This window comes from Myotis myotis, unplaced genomic scaffold (assembly GCF_014108235.1).
Source record: "Myotis myotis isolate mMyoMyo1 unplaced genomic scaffold, mMyoMyo1.p scaffold_m19_p_34, whole genome shotgun sequence".
Classification (NCBI taxonomy): Eukaryota; Metazoa; Chordata; class Mammalia; order Chiroptera; family Vespertilionidae; genus Myotis; species Myotis myotis.
The window spans coordinates 1,223,029-1,239,732 of record NW_023416340.1 but is presented as its reverse complement, the minus strand read 5'-3'; positions in this window follow the sequence as shown (position 1 = coordinate 1,239,732).

Below are 16,704 nucleotides of genomic sequence, written 5' to 3'. Positions count from 1 at the left end.
CATGAGCCTGCACATCCACCTGCCAGGGAACCTGTCAGCCTCCTTCTAAGAGCAAGGAAGGGTCTGGGTGCCCATCCAGGTCATGGTCCCCTAATGCCCTGTTGCAGGTAGCAGAGATCAGGCCAGAAACCCTGAAGTTGGACTGGGGGCTCCCTGTTGGCTGTGGCAGGGAGCAGGCTGCCTGTGCAGGCTGGCATGTGGCCCTGGAGTCCCAGCCCCTCCTCCTCAGTGACATCCTGCTCACTGGCCTCTTTCCCCCTCAGCTGGTTCTCCACCCAACTCCTGCTTTCCCCGGGGACAGCCTCCTGGGGACCAATGGAGATAACCGCCTCCAGCCGCCAGGAGGGAGGTCCAGCCTATTTGGTGCTGGACAAAAGGGGAAGCCAGTGAGGGGCTGATGGCAGGAAGAAATGCCAATTCCCTGGTCCAGGGCATGTACCTGGGCTGCTGGCTCCATCCCCTCCCAGGTTGGTGGGAGTGCAGGAGGCAACCAATGGATGGGGCTCTCTCACATCCATGTCTCTTTCTCCCTCTCCCCCTTCCTTGGGTTGAGGATTAAGAAAAAAAATAAAATGTCCATAGTCTCTTTTTTTTAATAATTTTTATTTCTTAAAGTATTACAAAGAGTATTACATATGTCTCCTTTTTACACCACCCCCCCTTGACATTCTCCCGGCCTCCCCTAACCCCCAGTGTCTTGTGTCCATTGGTTATTCTTTTTTATTTTAATATATATATATTTTATTGATTTTTTACAGAGCGGAAGGGAGAAGGGATAGAGAGCTAGAAACATCGATCAGCTGCCTCCTGCACACCTCCTACTGGGGATGTGCCTGCAACCAAGGTACATGCCCTTGACCGGAATCGAACCTGGGACCTTTCAGTCCGCAGGCCGCCGCTCTATCCACTGAGCCAAACCCGTCAGGGCAATTGGTTATTCTTAAATGCATGCATATAATTCCTTCAGTTGATCTCTTAACCGCCCCCCAAACCCTCCCCAGGCTTCCCACTGTAGTTTGACAGTCTGTTCAATGCTGCTCTGCCTCTGCATCTACCCCTGTTCATCAGTCTATACTGGTCCCCATTATCCGTTTCAACCTCACCAGGGCCGTCCCAACCTCACCGGGGCCGTCCCGACCTCCCCAAGATCGTTTCGGCCTCACCAGGGCCGTCCCGACCTCACTGGGGCTGTATCGGCCTCACTGGCCTCACCGGGGCTGTCCCGACCTCACCAGGACCATCCGGGCCTCACCAGGGCAACACGAAGTTTGGCACTCTGTCCCCTGCCGGGCAGCTCCCCACCGGACAAAATCTCCAGGCGTTCCTGGTGGCTGAGCATCCGGCATGCCTGCTCGGACTTCGCCCTCCACCAAGTGCACAGACTGCCCGTCTGCCGTCCCCCAGCGTCCCACACGGGACTGGAATCGGTGGGCGTGCTTGTGCGCCTGCTGGTACAGTGGTTCCACATCGAGGCCCAGCCTGGCCCGGCCCCGGCCTCCCCCGAAGCCGACTCCGCCCTCCAAGCGCATCCCTCCCGGATTCAAGGAGCGGAAATTTGCAGGCTGCTGGGTTGGGCTCTGTACTTGGTGCCTCTGCACATCCTACTCAGTCTCAATGCTCTTCTTTCTTTCCTTCCAGTTGTAGAGCTTCCACTGGGCCAGCTTTTCCATGGTTCCGTATGATAGCTGTTTGTCCTATAGTTGGTAGTTTCGATGTTGTTGTGGGAGGCAGCACGCACAGGTCTACACCCTACGCTGCCATCTTGGTTCTCCCATAGTCTCTTAAATAGGTGATAGGACATTCAGGACACGTTTGAATACTTCTTTTTTTTTTTTTGCCTCTTTTTTTTATTTATTTATAATATATATTTTTTAATTGCTTAAAGTATTACAAAGGGTATTACATATGTGTCCTTTTTTTTTTACCCCAGCCCTTGACAATCCCCTGGCCTCCCCTACCCCCCAGTGTCTTATGTCCATTGGTTATGCTTATATGCATGCATACAAGTCCTTCAGTTGATCTCCTACCCGCCTCCCTCCTGTCCCCCCAACCCTCCCCAGCCTTCCCGCTGCAGTTTGACAATCTGTTTGAGGCAGTTCTGCCTCTGTATCTATTTTTGTTCAAAAGTTTATAATGGTCTCTATTATCCATGAATGAGTGAAATCATGTGGTATTTTTCCTTCATTGACCGGCTTATTTCACTTAGCATAATGCTCTCCAGTTCCATCCATGCCGTTGCAAATGGTAAGAGTTCCTTCTTTTCTACAGCAGCATAGTATTCCATTGTGTAGATGTACCACAGTTTTCTAATCCATTCATCTACTGATGGGCACTTAGGCTGTTTCCAGATCTTAGCTATGGTGAATTGTGCTGCTATGAACATAGGGGTGCATATATCCTTTCTGATTGGTGTTTCTTGTTTCTTGGGATATATTCCTAGAAGTGGGATTACAGGGTCAAATGGGAGTTCCATTTTTAGTTTTTTGAGGAAACTCCATACTGTCTTCCATAGTGGCTGCACCAGTCTGCATTCCCACCAGCAGTGCACGAGTGTTCCTTTTTCTCCACATCCTCTCCAGCACTTGTCGTTTGTTGATTTGTTGATGATAGCCAATCTGACAGGTGTGAGATGGTACCTCATTGTTGTTTTGATTTGCATCTCTCGGATGATTAGTGACTTAGAGCATGTTTTCATATGTCTCTTGGCTTTCTGAATGTCCTCTTTTGAAAGGTGTCTATTTAGGTCCTTTGCCCATTTTTTGATTGGATTGTTTATCTTCCTTTTGTTGAGTTGTATGAGTTCCCTATAAATTTTGGAGATTAGGACCTTATCAGATATGACATTGGCAAATATGTTTTCCCACACAATGGGTTTTCTTGTTGTTTTTTAATACTTCTTATCAAGAAAACTCGAGGCCCACTAGCATCATCAGTGAACTCTGACAAAGGCTTAAGAATAACACCCTTCAGGCCCGCCCTCCCCTTAGGACAAACAGCCAACCAGGGACTGACCTGAGGGAACCTGCCCTCTACAGGATCCTCTTCAGGGCTCAGCTCATCATGCAACAAACACTGTCCTTTTGGTGACCGTCCCTCATTTTAATACTGAAACACACACCCTGGGTGGGGCTTTAACATGCTCATAGGACGCACCAGGCAAGAAGAAGCATGTAGTTCCTCAGTGCACGCGCCCACAGCCCCTGCTCTGCATACTTGCGGGCACTTTTCCTGCCTCAGCCTCTTCACCATTCTCCCCAGGCTCTGACGGGAAGCAGCCTGTCTCCTCTCCCTTTGTAGTGCTGACTTCCTGGTGCAGGAGCTTAAATAAACCTTTGTCAGTATCGGTTTCGGGTGACCTCCCTTAATGTCTATCCTGGAAGATTGCAAGAACCCAGGGCACCCATAACCAAGCAGCAATCTTACACGAACTGTCGCAGAAAATGGAACATGTTTCCTAAGGCCAGCATAAACCTGATGCCCTCTAACACCCTCCAGCCTCCCTGCCCACCCCCACATTCCTCACCCCCATCCGGCACCCCCTCAGACACTCCCTCCCATCGGTGGGCCCACAGACACTCACCATCACCCTCCATGGCTCCCATGTCCTGCTGCCCCAAGGGTCTCTCTTTCCCCAGACACCGCCCCTTCACTGGGACCCCACACATTCTCCTGCCCCCTCCGTGGCCACCACGTTAGCTGACAATTCTTTCAGAATCCAAAGTGAATGAGGATGCTGGGAACCTTGGTCTTCCTAAATGCGAGCCAACTCCTCTGGGGAGGCTGGGAGCAGGCTTGGCACCAGCCGGGGTGTGTGCCAGGAAGACGGTGAGGTGGAGCAGGGAGCCAGGGTGAGAGAGAAGCATGTTCCCTGGGGCATGTTTGGAGCCGGAGTTGCCGGGCGTGGAGCCTGGTCTCCCAGAACAGCTGAGTCAGACTCTGGGCCAGGGCAGGAGGTCAGGGGGGCTCTGATGGTTGGAGGGCAGTGGCTGGTCCCGGGAGGTGTGGACACTGAGAGCCTCTCACTCAACAGCCTGAGGCCTTGGGGTCAGAGGGCCCAGGTTTGAACCCTCCCTCTGTCTCCTCCCAAGGTGTCAAGAAATGACGTGCCTGGTATTTTTGCACAGACACCTTGCTGCAAATATTTTTGCCCCATAACTAATTGGCCTTAAGGCAATTTTGCTGTAAAAAAAATCACACACAAAAAGAGGGACATTAAAAGGAGCAACAATTTAGAAGACTTTATTAAGAAATAAAAAGTATTTGGGCCCTGGCCGGTTCCGCTCAATGGTAGAGCATCGGCCTGAGGACCGAAAGGTCCCGGGTTCGATTTTGGTCAAGAGCACATACTTTGGTTGCACGCTCCTCCCTGGCCAGGGCCCTGGTCGAGGCACATGCAGGAGGCAATCAATTGATGTGTTTATATCACATCGATGTTTCTCTGTCTTTTTCTCTCTCTTCCACTCTCTCTAGAAATCAATGGAAAAATATCCTCTGGTGAGTATTAAAAAAAAAGTATTTGAATTCACTTTAAATGTGTAAAGATGCCCATCAACACTGCTCAAATAACTGATTTTATTTTGTGGACTGTACCTAAGCAGTTGTCTTGTTTCTATGGGAATGTGGGTCCAACTCTGCACCATCAGAGAGGATGTGGGCCCCACCTGTTTGGCTCAGTGGACAGAGCCGCAGTCTGTGGACTGAAGGGTCTCGGGTTTGATTCCCGTCAAGGGCGTGCACCACGGTTGTAGGCTCGATCCCGTGTGCGGGAGGCAGCCAATCGATGGGTCACTCTCACATGGATGCTTCCCTCTCTGTCTCTTCCCCTCCCTTCCACTCTCTCTAAGAATCAGTGGACAAATATCCTCGGGTGAGTATTATCAAAATCAACAACCACAACAACAAAAAGAGGACGTGGGCCTCTCCTCCTTCTAGTGCTGTGTGTTTCAAAATAAGAGCATTTGAGATTTTGTTCCCTGGCACATGGAGTCAGTGTGTCTCAGGTAAAATCTTCTTAAAAATAAGAAGCCCTGGCCCGTTTCTCTCAGTGGTTAGTGTTAGGTCGGAGAAAGCCCAGGATCGGATACATGCAGACCTGTGATGAGATAATGGACTCTCCCTGGCATTTCTAACAGATCGGGGTGCCCCACACAGACACGGACTCCTTCCTGAATACCCCTGCTGACTCCCTGCAGCTGAAACTTCCTCAACTGAATACCTCAGCTCATGTCCCCGCCCCTCACCCAACCACAGTATAAAAAAGCGCCCCCCCTCCCTGTTGGCGTGAATCCATGTGCCCTGTCTTTGGGGTACGTGGGTCTCCCAGGGACGTAGAAATAAACCTTTTCCTTTTCTTTCTTCTTCTGATTCACTGGACTGTCTTCATTTCCTATGCCGCCTCCTGAGCCACCTAACCTAACAGTTAGAGCACTGGCACCCAGAGGAAGGGTCTGGGGTTTGATTCCAGGTCAGAGCACATACCTCGCTTGCAGGCTTGATACACCCCCTCTCCCCCACCCGGTGAGGGCGCCTGCTGGAGGCAACCAATCCATGTGTCTCTCTCACATCTGTGTTTATCTCCGTCCCCCCAACCCCTCCCCAGGCTCGCTAAAAAAAAATGCATGGAAAAAAATATTCTCAGGTGAGGATTAAAAGAAGAAGAGGAAATGAACTTTAGGAAGACAAATAATAGCCACTATCTAGAGCAGCGGTTCTCAACCTGTGGGTCGCGACCCCTTTGGGGATCGAATGACCCTTTCACAGGGGTCGCCTAAGACCGTCGGAAAACACATATATAATTACATATTGTTTTGTGATTAATCACTATGCTTTAATTATGTTCAATTTGTAACAATGAAATTGGGGGTCACCACAACATGAGGAACTGTATTAAAGGGTCGCGACATTAGGAAGGCTGAGAACCACTGATAGAGCCATCACCCACAGGCCTACTCGTCACTACATAGACCATTATGAGGGCGAGCTCAGATTCATACAGGGATATAAAAACGGGAATAACAGCAGGAGCTTCATTAATGGAGACATGAAACCAAGGGAACAAACACTCTTTACAGAGCCCCTTTCACTCCCTGGAATCCAGAGGCAGGCTCCCTGTTGGATGTTTGATTGGCAGCTTTCAGGGCCCATGCCCCCTCCTTTAGCCCCACATCTGGGTCAGCCCTTAGGAAGCCCTCTGGGCTGCCTCCCCTCACCCCAAGGGAAGTTCAACCATAAAAAGCAAGACCTGCCCAACTCCCAGCCAAAATAGAAGCAAATGGTAACACCCCCCCCCCCCAATGCTCCCCGCGCCCCCAGCTTCCCCTTTACTTCACTCCAGAGGAAACCGGAGCCCTTCTCCTTTGGGGAGTCCTACTGTTGTCTCCTGTGAGCATAACAAACCTCATTGTGCATAAATTAGTGCTGTGTCACTCCTCCTGATATTCATATACATTCCTGCCTGAGGGGCTGTCCTGCATCCAGCCTGGGTCACTGGGCACCCAAAGCCACCACCACCAACAACAAACGTGCTATAGCAGCTTCCTCTGCCCAGTCTCAGTGGTCCCCATCTGGGGCCAGTCGGCTACCACTACTGGACTTAAGCTCTGTGATGTCAGGGATAGCACTGCCATGGCCACAGCAAGGGCCCAGTAGTTGGGGGCACTGTACCTTCCAAAGACCAGAGGACACTCGGGGTCTCGTGGGAAATAGGAGATATTGAAACCCTCTGCCCAGCTCCCTCTATGGAAGGAGGACCCTGGCCGGAGGCCCCTGTGCAGTTCCAGGCATGGTCTGGACTGGACTCACACACCCAGCACCAGCCAGGGTCTCCCTCAGGCCCAGGCCCAGCCCCTCCGGAAAGGGGAGCTGCCCGGTGTGAGGCTCTGCTGGACACACCCCAGGTGAGACGTCCCCCCAGCTCCAGGTGCTGCTGGCAGGCCTGTGCTTCTGGAAGGTGAGTCAGAGAAGGAATGCGAGGTTCCCACCTGTCACAGGTTTCCCCGCTGGCTTCCCAGGGGCCCAGCAGCTACACAGGCTCAGCCTCCCTCCTGGCAGCATTGGGGTGTTCTTCCCACCTGGCTTCAGGGGGCCCCTCCCTGGGGACAGGGAAGAATGTGAGGAATGTCATCTCTGCTCCAAGCAGGTCAGGAATGCAGGGGGACTCCCAGGGCACAGGCCTGCCCTGTGCTTGCTGCTGCAGGGAGGTGCTCCTGGGCCCCCCTGCGTTCTTCAGGCTTCAGGCTGAGGGCAGTCCCTGCAGCAGGGCTTTCCTGATCACCGCCTGGAGGGGCTCCCCACATCCTTTCCTGCTTAACGGGCTCCTGCCAGCAAACAGAAACCACTCACCCCATGTCAGCACCAGGAACTTTAGTACAGGGGCTGGCGGCTGATCAGTTCTTTGGCAGGAGGAACGTGCTCCGTGCTGACTCAGACGTGCCTGAGACAACACTGTCAACTGAAAAGATTGACATTTTTTTATTTAAAAACCTTTGGACTGGCCCGGCCGGTGTGGGTCAGTGGTTGAGTGTCCACCTCTGAACCAGGAGGTCATGGTGTGATTCCTGGTCAGGGCACATTACCAGTTTTGGGCTCCATCCAGCACGCAGGGGGCAGGCAATCAATGATTCTCTGTCATCATTGATGTTTCTATCTCTCTCTCTCCCTCCCTCTTTGAAATCAATAAAAAATGTGTATTTAAAAACCCTGGACCATATTCAGCAAAACCATAGAGAAGTTCAGAAGGAAATGAGTCATTCCACTGCCTCCTGGGGCCCAGCAGCTAAACAGGCTGAGCCTCCCTCCTGGCAGGACTGGGGTGTTCTTTCCACCTGGCTTCAGGGGGCCCCTCCCTGGGGACAGACAAGAATGTGAGGAATGTCATCTCTGCTCCAAGCAGGTCAGGAATGCAGGCTGGGGAAGCCAGTGACAGGTGGAAACCCCGGGATTCCTTCTCTGATTCACCTGCCACAATGACCTACCAGGTGTGTGTGTGGGGAAGGGGCAGGGGGCAGGGGGGGCACTGGGGTGAATGGGTGTCCCGGCCTTGGGCAAGTGTCTTGGAAGTGGCCACATTATGCACAGGTTCAGCTGATGCCCACTCTCACCACAACCTGAACCCAGCCCCACGTCTGTTTAAAGAAAGACCCACTCCCTGAGGGACTTAGGGAAACACAACTGGGACGTGACAGTGACTCCCAAGAATACAGGCAGTCAGCGACCTTGACTGTTTCCCTCCAGATCCGCTCACGCCGGTAGATGAGCTGGGAAAGTGGAGCGATGCTGCCTGGACAAGGAGGAGGAGCCAAAGAATAGCCGCGGTGGATCATGCCAGACAAGGGGCGGGGCTTCACACCTCCCTACCCCACCCCCACCCCCACCCCCCCACCCCGGGTGATTCCCGCTTTGTCAGCCTGACTCCGCCCAATAGAAAATTGCTCTCTTGACTTGACAGTATATTTAAAATGTCAATCACTGTAAGGCGAGAAGACAGTTATTTGGTTTTAGACATTTACAGAGGCCCTGGCCGGTTTGTCTCCGTGGTTATGGCGCCGGCCCTGGGACTGAGGGATCGCAGGTTGGATTCTGGGCCAAGGGCACCTGGTCCTCCCTTGCAGGCTCCGTTGCCAGGCCCCAGGAGGGCGCCTGTGGGAGGCAACCAGTGGATGTTTCTTTCCCTTTGTCCCCCGCCCTTCCACTATCTCGAGAAAAATCAATAGAACAAATATCCTCTGGTGAGGATTAAAGGGGGGAAAACAAGATATTAAAATTAGAAACAGTGATTCATTATCTAGTTCCAAAGCTACAATGGAATTACTGAATCAACCTTTGTTTTAGAACCAATCTTTCATAACGGTTGCCAAAGATAATTTTTGTATTTTTAATTGAGTATGTTTGACATATAACACTGTGTGCACATAAAGTGTAGACCTGTTACTTTGATACTTTTGGATGTTGTAATATGATTGCTGTTGTAGCGATATTTATCACATTACATAATTATAAATTTTTTATAATTTGTATTTGGAGAGTTGACGTTCTGCTCCATGCCAAAATATTCCTTTCTCCCCCCCCCCCCCCCCGTCCCTTTTTATTATCAAAAACGATAATGCAGCCCTAATCGGTTTGGCTCAATGGATAGAGCATCAGCCTGAGGACTGAAGGGTCCCGGGTTCGATTCCGGTCAAGGGCATGTACCTTAGTTGCAGGCACATCCCCAGTAGGGGGTGTGCAGGAGGCAGCTGATCAATGTTTCTCTCTCATCAATGTATCTCACTCTCTCTCTCCCTCTCCCTTCCTCCCTGTAAAAAATCAATAGAATACTTTTTTTAAATTGATAATGCAGCCTGTGCATTTGGGGGGCTGCTCCAGGTCCCCCAAGTTGATACAAGGATCTTCTTAGTGCTGGCTTTTTTCTCTTCTCACAATGTCCCCGTCCTTTTCTAGAGCATCTTCACTCTTTGTATCAACAAAATATGCCAGACTCCGCTGGTCCTTTTGCTTCCCCAGACCTGGAATCAATGATTTCCTGAGAAGCTGGGTCCTCCGGGTGGGAGGTCTTTAGAAACAGAAGGGCTCCCAGTGCCCATCCACTGCCCCCGACATCCTCCCTCCGCCACCAGTGTTTCTGACTTCATTCTCCCACAGAGGAAACCACGGCGCTTTGCAACATTTCAATGTACATTATCATTTGCTCAGTCCTACACATAAAATATTGAGATTTTAGTCTGAATAGAATCTGATTCATAAGCCTTTTTCCTCATAGGCCTTTAGGAGGCATTTTTACCAGCCTGCTTAAACTCATTCCCTATATTTTCTTCTAATAATTTTGTTGCTTTTTGATATTTACCCTTCTATCCCAGATCACGTTGTGGTTTTATGAATGCTGTGAAGTTGGCATGTAACTATTTTCCTTCAAATTGATGGCCAGGAGTCTGATACTATTTTAAAATATTCCATTGAGCTCTGGCCTGGGAGCTGAGTTGGCTAGAGCATCGTCTCAATATGCCAAGCTGGTGGGTTTGATGTCCGGTCAGGGCACATACAAGAAGCAACCAATGAATGTATGAGTGAATGGAGCAGCAAATCAATGTTTCTCTATCTATCTATCTGTCTATCTATGTCTATCTCTCTCTCTTTCTCATCTTCCTTCTTCTCTCTCTGAAATTAATAAACCAGTTAGGGCTAAAGTCTATTTTTTAAAAAAATGCAGGAGCCAGCTAGTGGGGGCTCCCACTCACCAAATGTTGGACAATTAGAGAATCAAAATAATGATATGAATTATAACCTAATGAATGAAAGAGAATTCTAGAAGTCCATCCTGCCATAAATAATGAATTAAAACAAATGAGAAAATGAATATTATTCTTACAGTGGAATGACAAATACTAAATGTAGAAGAAAGAGAGAACTACAGCACTCCCTGGTATAACTAAGTGGTTAGAGCATCAGCCCACTCACCAAAGGGTGAGTTCGATTCCCAGTCAAGGACAGGTACCAGGATTGTAGTTCAATCCCTGGTCCAGGCAACTGATCAATGTGTCTCTCTCACATCTCTCTCTCTCTTTTTCCCTTTTCCTTCCTCTCTCCCTTCCACTTTCTCTAAAAATCAAAGGAAAAATATCTTCCGAAGAGGATTAAAAACAGCATTATAAAGAGAGAATTAGAAAATTATCATGTAGCAAGTTACATAGTATTAATTAATTCGGCCAAGTAACATCAATGGAAATTGTATATAGGGGTCAAAGTTTAATGAGGAAGAGATATAGAGATATTTTGCATACTATCAAAATTTCTCTCCACCAAATATTTATTAATTGCAAAGAGAAAAAGAGCCACTTTCCAGAGGAGAAACCTGGCGGGCAACACCTTAACCAAGTGATCAATGTGAATTTCATGGTTAATGGGACAAATCATAATCCTGGATACCACCTGAGAGGATGCAGCGAGGAGAACACAGAGTCACTTCTGTGCTTTTCCTACAAGGGATGCAAACCTTGAAGCTCATCCTGAGAAAACATCAGACAAACCTAAACTGAGGGATGTTCTAGAAAATAGTTGGCCTATAATCTCCCAAAGTATGAAGACCATGCAAGTGAAAGCTAGACATGACCATGAAATGCAATGTGTGCTTCTGAACTTGGCACTTTGGTTATAAAGGCAGCTTTGGGAACAATTAGTGAGACCTGGGTGAGCTGTGAAGGTGAGATTGTAGTTTTGCGTTATGTTAACCTCCCATCTTGGATCTGGTTGTGTAGGGAGGTACCCTTGTTTGCACCAACCAGCAGGTGCAAAGTTGAGGTGATGAGGCACTATGTTGGCCATGTACTTTCAAATGGTTTAGGAAACAAGTGAGGTAACAATATTCATCTCAAAGGATAGGTGTGAAGATTAAATTATAGGATGTGAAATCTTATAACAGTTCTTGGCACAAAATCTTTCAAAAATTGAAGATGTTATGATATAATATCAAGACACTAAAAACATGTGACCAGTCCTAATCGGTTTGGCTCAGTGGATAGAGCGTCGGCCTGTGGACTGAAGAGTCCCAGGTTCAATTCCGGTCAAGGGCATGTACCTTGGTTGCAGGCACATCCCCAATAGAAGGTGTGCAGGAAGCAGCTGATCGATGTTTCTCTCTCATCGATGTTTCTAACTCTCAATCCTCTCCCTCCCTCTCTGTAAAAAATCAATAAAAACATTTTTAAAAACCATGTGACCAATGTGATCTTTGTATGTAGCTGTTTCTTCATAAGAAATACACCCGTTTTCAGTTGTGAACGTTTGTCTGTATAATATCGCGTTCTTTCTAATTTATACCAGCAGAGGGCGCAGAAGCCTTAGGTTAGGGTTTGACTGGTTGTAATTTAAATAGAGCAGTGGTTCTCAAATGTTTTGGTATCAAACTCCTTATGCTCTAAAAATTATTGAGGGCCCCCGACGTGTTCTGGGTTATGTGTGTTATTTACAGTAAAGTGTCCTGCTAAACCAGCTCTCTGAGGAGAAGGTAACCCCGTGCTACAGTATTTCTGTGCAGTAAATACCCCCACCACGGCCCATCGCAAGCTACCAAAGAATTAACAACTGAGCCTGAACCGGTTTGGCTCAGTAGATAGAGCATCAGCCTGCGGACTGAAAGGTCCCAGGTTCGATTCCAGTCAAGGACATGTACCTTGGTTGCGGGCACATCCCCAGTGGGAGGTGTGCAGGTGGCAGCTGATCGATGTTTCTCTCTCATCCATGTTTCTAACTCTCTATCCCTCTCCCTTCCTCTCTGTAAAAAATCAATAAAGTATATTTTTTAAAATAAATAATTAATTAACAACCGGGTCACATGCCTAAGAATTGAACATTTGGTTCTCTGTGTCCAGTAGGGGCCGGCACCAGTACACCACGGGATAACTATTCATCTTTACCTTAAACAAATTCAAACTGAGACTTTTTTTAGAGATTTATGTATTGGTTTAAAAATAGTAACAATAAATCCGTTCCATCTTAATATCAGAGCAATGGCACCATCACATGTCACGTGGCCTCTGGAACATTCACCTCGCACCGGGGGGAAGAGTGAGGAACAGAACCTCTCACTGTTATTATGAGACTAGTTGTGACCTTGTGAACATCATGAAAGGACGTCACTGACCGCCAGGGCTCGGGGACCAGACTTTGGGAACCACTTGCATAGGCTTTCTGTCCTTAATTCTCTTCAATCCATTATCCTCCTTTAAAACATTTTTTTTTACAATATTTTCTTTATTATTATGAAATGAGAGACATACGCAGCATAACTTACCCATCCCGGTATATAATCTCTAATCTCAAAGTCGTTGCAATACATTCTCTGTAAGGTACAGAAGAAACAAGAGAAAATACAGTCCACAGCCCTTGACCAGCTATGAGTGTGTGAGCACCGGGGAGGAGTGGGGACATGGGAAGGTGACCGTGGGTGTGGCACCGATGATAGAAAGCCCCGCAGGGCTCAGGGCAGCTCCTGGGATCAAGCACATTCATGTTTCCGCAGTGAAACAGGAGCCCTTCACACTGAAGCGGGAAGAATGCAGACACCACACGAGCCTGTCAGGCCAGGCTTTGCCAGCCAGCACGTCAGACAGCAGTGTCTCCTGTGCAGCCACCGGGACCTTGGGTTGTGGTGTGTGGACGGCGAGCCTGGAGGTTATAAGACACCAGAGGTGCTCCGTGAGGTCGATGCTCACAGGCACAACAGAGTCAGGTGCTCCTGCTTCTGATGAAGGAGAAGTTTAGGTTTAAGATGGACAAGACAATATTCAGCCAAATGTCCATTTTTCTTTATACCTGACGTTTTGAAGTAAGGGCTAAATGAGAGTGTTCATGTGACTGTGTAGATTGAGAGAAGCAAAAGCAGAGGGACCAGCTAGACAGTGAGGTCTGTGCATACACCCCAGAGACCTGCCATGGCCGCTGAGACTCGCTCACTGAGCTCTGAGAGAGGTGTGTGCAGGAGAGGTGGGGTTCAGGGCTCTGGGAAGGACCCCTGGCCGCCCTGCTGTGAGTGAGAGATTCTCCTGTAGGGGGCGCCAGAGCGCTGAGGGTCTGAGCAGGGGACTTGGGGCCACAGTTCCCATCAAACCGCTGTCCAGGGCAGTTATCTGCACCAACACCAACATATGCCTCAGCACCCGCACAGGTGACCATGACACGCATGAGAATATTACATGTGTGTGAACACAGACGTGACTGTGAGCTTTTGCATGTTTTATTGACGACAGATGCCCTTGTTGACAGAACCCAGATGTGCATCTGGGTCACCACTCTCAGTGCGTGCACCAACATGCAACATCAACAGCTTGCTACTATCAGCACGGCGTGCCTCAGGGTAAGACATAGATCTTGACACTATGTGTATTGTCAGAATCCACGTGGGTTGATACTGACTTGTGTGTTCATGGCGGCCTGGTGTCTGACACCTGTGTGTGTGACAGTGACGTACACATGAATATGTGTGCATGTGGACATGTGGGTGTGAAAGTGCCTGCCTGAGCCTTGTCTGTCCGTCCTCTAGGCTGGAGCCCCCTGGTGGGTAGGGACAGTTCTGATGAAGTTCTATTTCCCCTCCAGTGGGAAGGGAAGAGATGCATCATAAATGCTTGAGTGAATGAGTGCATGAATGAATGAATGAGTGACAAAGGTTATAACACAAGACAAAGGAGGATGTTTTACATGCAATAGCCAAGATACAGAAGCAATTAAGTGTCAATTCATAGATAATTGGATCAAAAAGATGTGGCATATGCCCTAACCGGCTTGGCTCAGTGGATAGAGCGTCGGCCTGCAGACTGAAGGGTCCCAGGTTCATTCCGGTCAAGGGCATGTACCTTGGTTGCAAGCACATCCCCAGTAGGGGGTGTGCAGGAGCCAGCTGATCGATGTTTCTCTCTCATCGATATTTCTAACCCTCCAGAAAATAGCTTCTAAATTTTATCTCACGATGGAAGTCAAAGGCGTTCAGAGTAAACTGACCTCAGAGAGTTTATCAAACATTTGAGGGAAGACGTATCTATTTGGAGTCTGATTTTCCTAATTCTTCCTGAAGAGACAACGGAAGTCTAAGGACTGGAAAGTGAACTAGGGGTCAAGGAACATTCTTTCTTCATTACTTCCAATAGGGGATTTATGAGGCAGTCACAGGGGACGTGGATGAAATAAGATACTGATGATTTTCATCTCCAACTAACAGGACTCCATGCATAATTTCTATATCTCCTTTTTCCTTACTGTATCATAAAATTAACATTCTTCTCCCCATACCTACACTTAGTTCAAATAGAGAAAAATCAAGCAAACATGGTTTGAAGTCAATCAGATATACAGAGCCACATTAACACTATACTTCATTAAGTAGAGAAACACACTCACACACACACACACACACACACACACACACACACACAAGTGCTAGTAGAGCAAAAACAAGCAGGTTACATGGTATAATATATTTACCATCTTAATTTTCTTCAGGCAGATGTTCAGTGCATATTTTAGGCACACCGCGGGACCCAGAGTCAAGTCCCCTGCCCACCTGCATGCGCCTCAAAAATGGGCAAGACCCAGGCTTGGCTGGCCCTACTCCCATCAAGCCCCGCAGGTCCCGGGGCGCAGCCTCAGGTCCCCCGGCCCTGGCATGACAGCATGACGGTATGACAGAATGATGTCATGATGACCGTTTGCCTATTAGCTCTTAATTTTATAGGATATCCAAAATGGGTAAGTCCATAGAGACAAAAAGTGGGTTGGCGGTTACCAGAGGCTGGAGTCGTCGGGGATGGGGAGTGACTGGGGTTTCCCTCTGTGATGATGAAAATGTTTTGGAACTAAATACGGGTGGTGGGTGCCCACCATCATGAATGCACTAAATGTCACTGAATTATACATTTTAAAAGGTTAATTTTATGTTATGAATTTCACCTCCATAAAAAAGAAAAATAGTGAGCTGTCCCCAAAAATTCAGGTCCTCAATCACCCTCAGCACATGTCAAGTGTTCAGTAGCCACACCTGGCCAGAGGCTACTACATTGGACAGAACAGATATAGAGCATTCTAATCATCATAGAATGTTCTACTGGACCACACTAGTCTAGACTTCCCTACAGTCTACACCTGGCTGATTGTTTTTTCATGGAGTTGTTTAACCTGTTCCTCTGTTTATTGTCTTTTTTTCTGTAAACTAGTAGCTACATCTGGAAGCTTAATCAGATTCAGGTGCAATTATTTTGGTAAAAATATTTCATAGGTGTTGTGTCCTTCTCCCAGGGGGCACATCCAGGTTGGTTGTGTCTTTGTGTGTGTGAGAGAGAGATGACAATAGCACCTTTCTCATCTCATTGGTCAAAGGAAGTTACATGGCCGAGCCCAACATCAATGGGCCAGAGAAGGTATTTGACTCAGAGGGCCTCTAAAGTCATGTGATAAAGGCTAATATGCTAAGTGTTCAATCGTCCGATCAGTCGCTATGATGTGCACTGACCACCAGGGGGCAGACACTCAATGCTGGAGCTGCCATGACGCACACAGAGAAACGGCACTGCGGACCTGGCACTCACAATGCAACACTTGGCTTCGCCAAAGTGGGACACAGGCGCCGCCACCACCCTGGAGTGACAGCCCACACAGCCAATGTTGCCGAGACCCCCATGTCACGAAATGTGGGCCACAGCTCAGCCCAGCACAGCCCGGAAACGGTGGCTATGGGCGTTGGGTAATGACGTAGCAACACCCAGCTTCCTCTCCCTAGCAACAGGCCATCTATACTAATAAAAGGGTGATATGCTAACTAGACCGGGAGACCAGACATCTTCCTACCGTCCAACTTCCTTCCAGACAAAGCCACAGTGGTGAGGGCCAAGGCAGAGGCAGTTAGGGGTGACCAGGCCAGAGGGGAGGGCAGTTGGGGGCCATCAGGCTGGCAGGGGAGCGGTTAGGCGGCAATCAAGCTGGTAGGCAGGCAAGTGGTTAGGAGCCAGCAGTCCCGGATTGTGAGAGGGATGTCCAATTGCAGGTTTAGGCCCGAGGGATGGGGCCTAAACCGGCAGTTGGACGTCCCCCAAGGGGTCCCGGATTGGAGAGGGTGCAGGCCAGGCTGAGTGGACCCCCACCCCCTGTGCACGAATTTCCTGCACAGGGCCTCTAGTAGTTCTATAACATGGAGGGAATAAAAAATTGGAAACAATAATTCAA